General features: G+C 43.5%; 1 non-coding gene across 1 annotated transcript; it reads right to left on the minus strand.

Moving 5' to 3' along the window:
* Positions 1–223: 223 nt before the first annotated feature.
* On the minus strand, positions 224–342 carry LOC111728922. The gene has a single exon (XR_002776004.1). It is a non-coding gene; the product is annotated as a 5S ribosomal RNA (ribosomal RNA).
* Positions 343–9,817: the final 9,475 nt, after the last annotated feature.

A 9,817-nucleotide genomic window follows, 5' to 3' on the forward strand; every position in this document is an offset into this window, starting at 1 on the left:
CCCCCTTATTAAATTTATTATTACATATTTCATTCTTTTTATGTTATTGTAAATATAAGTTTTCTTAATTTCATTTTCAGGTCATTCATTGCAAGTATGTAGAAATGCAACTGATTTTTCTATGTATGTCTTGTATTTTGCCACTTTTCTGAACTCGTTTATTCTAATGGATTTTTAGAAAATTCCTTAGGATTTTCTTTTCTTTTTTTCTTTCTTTTTTTTATGCCTACAGCACCTGGTCTTCTTAGGTGGTCTCCCATCCAAGTACTAACCAGGCCCGACACTGCCTAGCTTCCGAGATCAGACAGGATCGGGCATGTTCAGGGTGGTATGGCCGTAGACGGACTTTCTATTAACGAGATCATGTCATCTGCAAATAGAGATAGTTTTAATTCTTGCTTTCCAATCCGATGGCTTTTAATCCTTTTTTCTTAGCTTTTTCTTAGCTAACTGGCCTAGCTAGAACCTCCACGACGACACCGAATAGAAGTGGTGAGAACAAACGGCCTTGTCTTTTTTAGATATTGAGAAGAAAACATTCAGTCCTTCACTGTTGCTGCGGGTCTTGTAGATGGCCTTTACCACGGTGAGGAAATTCTCTCTTCCTAGTTCATTCAGAGTTTTTATTAGGAAAAGACAAAGCCTCGTGAAGACATGTCCTTGTCCTTTGCCTTTCTCCCTTTCTTCTTTCTGTCTGTAACGTGGGTTCAATGCTGGCATCGCAGCACCTCTATTTTAATGACAATGACAAAGGTTCGAAGCTAATTTTTAAATTTTGCTGTTAAAAATAGATGGAGCCCAAATATTTGATGGTATCACCGAGCAGCTGCATGAGCCCTGGACGGCCCACTTCTGAATTTCCTGCCGTCGTTGAAAATTGAGTTGAATCTGAAGCCCTTGGCAGGGTCCCTTTTAAACAGTGTATTCTGTATTGATACAGTTGTTGAGCCTCAGAGAAGTCAGTTAATTCTTCTGAATCTGTTTCCTCACTTTTAAATTAGGAGCAATGTCTGCTTCACCAGCCCATTGCTAGGTTGAGAAATGGTACACATAAGATACTCACTAAATGGTAACTTTTATTATATTTTACATGCATACTTAAAAGTAGAATAAGTTGATCAAAGTAAAGATATTCTCTAATTGCCTCAGTGATTAAATGGAAACATGAACCCTACTTTTGAAATTTGAATGTCTTATTTAAAAATACAACCAATGCTTAATTATTCCAGCAGATAATGCTCCGCAGAGAGCATACAGTATTATTTGTAGATATTCTGAAACTAATTTTAGCTAGAATGTTGCAAAGTCTACCCCCACCAAACCGTAAACATATGCTGAATGCAGGTGTCACACTGGCACACTCAACATCACCTTCTCTTGGTAGCAGGGGCACGCTCCAGAAGACAGCTGGGAAAGTGGTAATGGAAGAAAAACAAAAGACAGGAAGTTCAGAAAGGAACAAGCAAAATAGTGTCTATTTTCATATGGCATCACTATTCACATAGAAGAGTCTAAGAACCATAAAACAACGACTAGAACCAATCATGAGTTTAGTAAGGTTACAAGAAGCGAGGTTAAGTGATGTTATCCTTTTTACGTTCTGATTCTATTTGCTAACATCAGTGAGATGCTACTGTTCGTTTAACATTGTTGTTTAACATTAACCAACAGCAAAAACCTAGCAATGCCGCACATAACTCTCAGATACTGTGCTGGGTGTGTAACATAGTACACACCCATTGGGTTCTTATAAAACTTCACATTTCCCGAATTCTACCCCTAGGTTTTATCAAAGAGAAGTGAAAATATTTGTTCACGAAAGGCTTGCACAAGACTGTTCCTGGCAACTTTGTTTACAATAGCCCCAAACTGGAAATAGCTTCAGTGCCAATCAACAGACCCGTCGTCAGCTCCTACTATGGAACACTCAGCCACAAATGATATGGACTAGTGATACACGCCACGCTGTGGATGGATGTCAGAAGCGCGCTATCCTGTATGGGTCTATTATGAGAAATAACAGACAAAAAGCAAAACTTTGAGGGAACGGAGATGGAGAGTTACTGGGGTACAAGGGTGCTTTCTGAATAGAAGGTGAAGTATTGTGTCTTGATAGAGGTTTGAGGTTCAAGTGATACACAAAATATTCATGCATTTTATTTATATCCATTTAGCTCAAAAGAAAAAATCGATGAGCAAATATGAAATTTTAGTTAATGATATGCATGCTGAAGATTTTCAAGGAGTGTCTGATGGCTTCGACTTTGAAATGCATAAACATAAGATGGATTGGTGGTTGAATAGAGCGAAAGAGAGATGGATAGGTATATAAGTAGAGAAATTTTAATTGCTGAATCTATATAGGTGTTCAATGTAAAGTTATTTCAACTTTTCTGTATTCAAAAATTTTATAATAGAAGACCCTGGTGATGGTATCAAGCCGCTTTGGTGTTCAGGTCCCCGTGGACTGAGACTGAGGAGAGTCTCAGGGCCTCAGTGCTTTGTGGTGCCATAAGGGGGTGGCGGCCAGGTTCTCCCTGGTGCCAGGCAGCCTTCTACACAAGTCTAGGATTTTATGCTGCAGGATTTTGCTTCGCAAACTCTATTATCAGTTTTTACTTACATTGATAACTAGAGTTAATAATACTGCATGTTGTACACACACCTTCTAGATTTTTATGAACAATATTTGGGTAGGCAAAACTGCGAGAAGGCATGAGATTCAAAAGGTATATATAGGTACGTGGAAGAACATAAGACCCCTCAACTCTCTGCCCCCCAGCTACGTGATTCCCCCACCAGGGGCTCCATGCCAACAGTGTTTTGCGTATCCTTCTAGAGGTGCTGTTTGCACATATGTGAAATTGTTCTTACACAAATTATTGCAAACTATACACTGTTGTGCAACTGGCTTTTTCATTTATCGCTATATTCCCAAGGCGGCGCTGTATCAGAGTCTGTGGAGTGGTTTGCTCTTCTTAACAATTCCATGGAATTCCACTGGGCCACTGAACTGACTCTTAAACCATCTTCTTTTGATGGCTATTTAGGTTGTTTCAAGTTTTTTTCTATTGTAAACAATGCCGTGATTCATATTCACATCCTCCATGGATGTGTGTGTGTGTAGTCATGCTCACATGAATGAGCATCTCTGAGAGCACATTCTGGTGAGCGGAATTGCCAGGTTAAAGGATGTGTGACTTTGTAATTTTGAAAGGTTTTGCCAACTGTCCCTTCAGGAAAGTGGCAATGCGTGAGGGTTCTCTTTCCCCATTTTCACCAGCTCAGTGCATTGTCAGACATTTTTATCTCTGCTAGCCTGATACGTGAAAAATATTATCTCAGTAGAATTAATTTGCCTTTAAAGATACCTTTATAACCGTCCACCTCTCTTAATGGGCATCACTACCCTGTGAGACAGGTACGATTTTGTTAATTTTGCCCATTTTACCAATGAGAAAACCAAGGTGAGAGAGGTTGGCTGATCTGCAGAAGGTCTCACGGCTGGACCTGGAACACGAACCCAGACGTTCTGTGTCCAGTCGCAGTTCTCTTTCCACGGGCCGACGTTTGCCTTCGGGGGGTGAGGTTGCCACAGCAGAGGGAGCAGGAGGGCTGGGCTTGCTCTGCACAAGAAGCCTAGACGCCTCGGTGGAAGAGTAAGGCCACAAATCAGAAGCTGGCTCCTGGAAAGTCTTCTGAGGGCTGGGCCACCACCGCTCTGCTCACAGCCCGGGGACCTCAGACGTGGCGTTCGTGGATGCGAGTCGGGGCAGCACCCGGAGGACTGCTCCTAGGAAGCCCAGACTAGAAAGGACACACCCTGCAAGTTAGGGCGCAGGAGGGGGCTGGGCCCCGCTGGCCGACAACCAAGCCACCTCCGAGGGTGACTGACACCCACCTCGGCAGCTTCTTCGGGGAGCTCAGCTGCCACCCTGCCACTGCCGTGATCCCTAGAAGCTCCTGCAGCTAATTCCCTCCTCCAGGAGGGTGGCCAGGACATGTGGTGGCTGCGAAAGAGTGACCATTGCCTGGGGCTTGGCTGGTCTCCATCCACAAGCGAGCCCCTAAGACGAGGGGTCAAGTCCAAGTGGTTTTTGGGGAGATGCAGAGAAGACCAGTAGGATGGTGGGGAAGTGACCTTGGGATGAGTGATGGCATTATGAAGCCGGCCACCGTGGTGGGCTTGCGGGGCTGAACCCCAAGAGGGATCTGTGGGAGGTGGTAGAGAACTATATCTCAGAATTATCCCAGCTGAGGGTCGGGAAGGCGCCTGGGGAGGTGACATCTCTGGTACTTCGGGCTCACCAAGCAGGAGACAGCTCCCTGTAACCCAGACACACCAACCTTGGCAGCTGCACGATGGCCGGAGTGCCTGGAAACAACACAATGTGACAGACGAGGACAGGTCACAGACAGGACTACGATGGCTGTGCTTCTTAGAAGAGTCACCAGAATGTGCCCGAGGCACTTCCAGTTAGTGCCAGGGAGGGCAGGGGCTGCACTGCTCTCTGCACCCCCGTCCCACCCAGGGTTGGGCTGAACCTCCGCCTGCACAGTCGCCCGCGCTCACCTCCGCTCCAGACTCGCCCCCCCCCCCACAGTGCCACTGAGGTTCCCACAAGCACACGAGCCCTCAGAGCGTTTCCTGGAAGTTAAGTTTCTCGCCCAGATACAGTATTTTGCGTACAACCACAGAGGTTTCCCTAGACGGTTGTCTGTGCTCCCCTGGGAGCCCTTCAGCACCCCAGACCTAGACCTGCCCACCACCCGAGTGGGAGACCTGCCTCTCTGGCGGCCACACGGGCCCCTATTCTGTTTCCCAGTTGTCACACACGCCTCATTGTCTCGCTCCTGACACTGATGACCAGATGGATTGAATCGCAAGGTGATCGTTTTGAAGGCTTTGCTTTTTCAGTTTCATGATATGATTCTTGATTTCCGAGTTTCATTAGGGGAAATTAAGAACAGTTATGCAAATGTTCAGCCAGGAAATACATGACAGCTTGTCATCTGAGGGAGTCCTAGCAGTCAAAGCCTTGCATTTAATTAGTGTTCCCCTGTTATGAATTTGCGTAACATGCACTTGGACATGTTCTTGAAAACACCTCTGCCCTAATTTCATGCTACTTGTATTGAGTTGGGTTTTTCTTAAGTGCGCGTGTCACTGGTGTTATTAACCAGGCCCATGAACTACTGATGCTCCGAGAATTTATGCCGGAACGATGCCCTCATGCAGGACTCTGTGAGTAGTTACTAGATCGCCAAAATGCCCTCGGCGTGCAGGCCGCACCTGGCTTCCTCCGCTTGTAGCTCTAGATGCATAATGCTGACTTAACTCTCAGGGGAATAGATTAAAGCATCCTTTAATTTCCAGACTGCACTTTCCGGCCAAATCAAAGAAAGTCTAATTTAGAGGGGAAAAAAACTAATTAAAATAAAGCAAAACCTTCATCATGTTCCATGTAATACACCTCTGCTGAAACGTACCTTTTCTTTTTTTTTTTTTCTCTACAGAGCACGCTGGGAACCACAGAGGAGGCAGAGACCGAATGAGTTGCCTGAAAAACGGTAAGACGAGGCTGAGCCAAACGCCGCTCAGACCTCAGTGCTGGGCCCGCCTGAGGAATGCAGGCCGAGCAATGACCGCATGGGCCTCACCATGTACAAGGCTTGGCTTCTAAGGCGGTGGGCAGAGCTGGGGGAACTGCACGTGTGACAGCGGCAGGAGCCAGAGCCCTGGCCGATGACACTCAGACTATGTCAACGATTCACGCCTCCGCCCTCACCTCCCCGCACGCCCCCCTCAGGCCAGGGAGGGTGGGAGAAAACATAATCGAGCGTTTATCTTCCTGGAGAATTTGTTTTTTGGAATACAGAATCCTAGATTTTCTCATAATTTATATTCATTTTTAACTCTATCCCATCTGGTATACACAGAAGGTCTCAAGTTTTCCATGCCACTATAGAGTTAATACCTGAACAGTGAGGTAACAAAAGGCAAAGTTTACATCTTCTACAAGGAATGTATCATGATGACATAATGAGCATAATTTACCTGGCACAGCTGACTGGCTTCCACTTCATCTAAGTTTCTGAATTTACGAGCACACGGTTGTCCCTAATGGCCTTTCAGTGTGCAAATTAGAAATAGAGCACAAAGCCTCTGTCAATTTTTAAAAAATAATATACATAGAAGAAACTTAAAAACAATTTTGAACAGGCCTCTTGAAACTACTCATGAGATCTTGTGAGACTTCCTCCCCTTTATCTTTTATGTAAATGTCTAGATATTTTTTTAGAAAACTGAGATAATACTATGTAACGTTTAGCATCTATTTTAAACAATCACGTAGGGAGCACTTCCTTACGCATGTGAATACTTTTTAAACCGGGATTTTTCAGTGGCTGCATGGTCATCTTTCATCTACAGGTGCAACATTTTATTTATCTGTAAGCCATCGTGTGGTACATTTATTTCATTTTTAGATTTTTTTATTAGGACACATAATGCTAAAATAAATATCCTAGCAGATAAACATTTGTTTACATTTCTGTTTATTTCCTCAGAAATGGAATTACTAAGTCAAAAATGTATGGATGGGCTTTAAAAAAAAAGTCTTTGCAATGAGATGGAAATTAAACTTTATTCTTTCCCAGTTTTTATATGGCTGTTCCAGTCCTCCTCCCCCATTACCTCACACGTACACATACACACACACACACGCATATGCATATGTCTGTCTCTGGGTGTGTACACACATGCGTTTACACACACACATTTTAACTCAGCCCTGTTTTCCTTTTTACTTGATTTCTCTCTCCTTCAGCGACATTTCTCTCCCCTCCCTTATCCATGTGCCCCCAACCCTGCAAATTAACCTATATGGACAGCGTAGTTTGCACCCTCCCATATTTTCATGTAAACATTTTAAATATTCAAAATTGTTCTTCAAAAATTTAAAATGAATTTACTGTTTTACTAATAATGTATTAAAGTGACTCACTGAGTATCCTATTTTTATTGGAGATTCTTTTATTCTGAGTTCAAACTTTTTTTCAGGTCATGAATTCCTTATATTACTCTTTTTTTTTTTTGGTAACAAATGCTCTATTCTTGTTTTAGCCCCATTTTTTGCATTTGAATGCATTTATTTTTTATTAATTTTTAAAAATATCAAATAGGTTGCAAATGTTCTTTCTCAGTTTTTTGCATACATTTAAAGTTTAACCAATTTTTTCTTATTGTGGTAAAATACACATAACGTAAATTTACCATCTTAAGTATTTTTAAGTGCACAGCTCAGTGGCATTAAGCACAGTCATGCTGTCGTGCAGCCATCACCACTGTCCACCCACAGGACTCTGCTCATCTTGCAAAACTGAAGCTCTGACCTCACTCAGCAATAACTGCCTGTTCTCCCGCCGCCCCAGCCCCTGGTCCCCGCCCTGCTACCCTCTGCCTCTATGAGTTCAGTTTTTACATATGTATGCATATCACAGATAAGTGAGAGCACGCAGTCTCTATCCTCTGTGTCTGGCTTAGTTCACTTAGCATAATGTCCTTCAGGTTCATCCATGTTGTCACAAATGGCAAGATTCCTTCTTTTTTCAAGGCTGAATAATATCACATTGTGCGTGTGTGTGTATTTATATATATATATACATATATATGTATATATTATATAAAATGTGGCATATGTGTGTGTGTGTGTGTGTGTGTGTGTGTGTGTGTGTGTATATATATATATATATATATATATATAATACTTCATTTTCTTTACTCACCTGTCAACAGACGCAGGTTGTTTCCATATCTTGCCTAGTGTGAATATTGGGGTGCAGATATCTCTCTGAGACAGCAATTTGATTTCCTTTGGATGTATATCCATAAGTAGAATTGCTAGATTGTACAGTAGCTCTACTTTGAGGTTTTCGAGGCGCCTCCGTACCGTTTCCCACGGTGGCCGCACCACTTTACATTCCCACCGAGAGAGCACGAGGCTTTCCTTTTCTGCACATCCTCGCTGACGCTTGTCCTCTCTTGCTTTTTGATAATAGCCATTATCGATAGGGAGGTGACATCTCGTTGTGGTTTGATTTGCATTCGCTGATGGTGAGTGACACCGAGCATCTTTTTGTGTGCTTCTTGGCCACCTGTACGTCCTCTTTGGAAATGTGACGATTTTTTTTTAACCTAGAGAATATACTTTCCATTAATTTTATTAATCTTTACCTTTTATGCTATCTTTGCTCTAATATTATATAAATATTTGTTTATTTTTTCTCATATGTTCATTTTTAGCAGTTAAATATTAACTTAGAAATAAGTTTTTTAAATTGTATAAGCTGGGCGTCTAATTTTTTATTAATGCATAGACTTCCCCTAAGAATTAAGAAGTCCTGCTAAGTCTAAATATTCTATTTCCCCACTCTGCTCTTTCAGCCTTGGAGAATTTTAGTTGTACTACCTCTGAACTAGCCATTGGTACTCCTGATTGAGTAATTTAAGTCCTATGTAACGTTAGACGTCTTGCATTTAAGACTCAAGTTCCAGAGAAAGGTTTAACCTAGGGCGTGGAAGTCTCGTTTGGAAAGACTTATATGATTTTTCTCCAATGACGTTCCAGCGAAGCCAGCCTTGGTGCAGCCAGTGGCCCCGTAGTCCCCTTGGGAAGTGGTCTCTGGGGGTGGCTCACAGGGACTATAGAACTTCTCTTTCCTGTACAGGCTTTCCAAGTTGTTGGGTTTTGTGAAATGTCTTTCAGCACCAACTAATAACACATCAGACCCACGTGACTTGGCGCACGCCTCTGAAATTCTCTCATTTCGGTTTCTTCACTTGTAAAATGGCGATCATAACGAATGAGAATGTCCACCTCACACTGTCGTGAGGACTTTATGAAGTGTTAACATGCAGAGGCCTTAGTGCTGAGCCTGGCGCTTCACTGTTATGAATGCTCGTCGAATTTCAAAACTGCACATGCGCTCGCTTCTGTACCTAAGCCTTTGTAATCTCTTGCTTGGTTCTATGTCCCTGTCGCACTAAGCTGCCCGCAGTTTCTCCAACATACTTGTTCCCTCGTGTCAGCACCTGTGGTCACTGTCCTCCCTGAACCCGTAACGCCCCACCTCATCCACGGCCGCCCTGTCTGCCCTGAGCCCCACCTTCCAGCCACCTGTCAGGATCAGGCCGCGATGCTTCCCCCAGCTTCCCAGCGCCCCCTCTTCCTGCCCCTCATCTGGGTTCTGTGCCCACCTTTCACGATTCCTCAGCACCCAGTACTTTTCCTCTCATGACATTCACTCACTCGCTTACTCATTCCTTCACTTAATAAACATTTACTGAGTGGCTACCAATCGCCAACACTTTCTACACTGCTGATTATTAGTCCACGGGCTCCTGGAAGCCGTGACATCTAGCCGACATGCAATGAGAATGTGACAAATAATGACTAAATGGAGAAGTGCCTGCAGTATGTGCACTGCCCGAAACTACGCGCCAGGCTCCTTTCTGAAGCCATCAGCATCCCACCAGGAATTCTGAAGTCCTCTGCTGCCTAACTCGAGCCTAGAGCTGGCAGGATCCTCTTCCCAGGAAAATTGATGAGAAAGTGATTCTGTGCGCTGGACATTCATTCTCTTCCCGGGAGAAATCAACTACTTATCAACTTACCAAACGAGTGCAGACAGATCCCTGTGAACCTGGTTAAAATGAATACTGCTGTCCTCATGGGGAAGCTTTTTCTGGTTATTAGGATTCAGATGTTCCTCAGCTCATGATCTGGCAGGAGATGTTGGAAATAATTTGACCAAT

Source organism: Pteropus vampyrus, unplaced genomic scaffold, assembly GCF_000151845.1.
Source record: "Pteropus vampyrus isolate Shadow unplaced genomic scaffold, Pvam_2.0 Scaffold237, whole genome shotgun sequence".
Classification (NCBI taxonomy): Eukaryota; Metazoa; Chordata; class Mammalia; order Chiroptera; family Pteropodidae; genus Pteropus; species Pteropus vampyrus.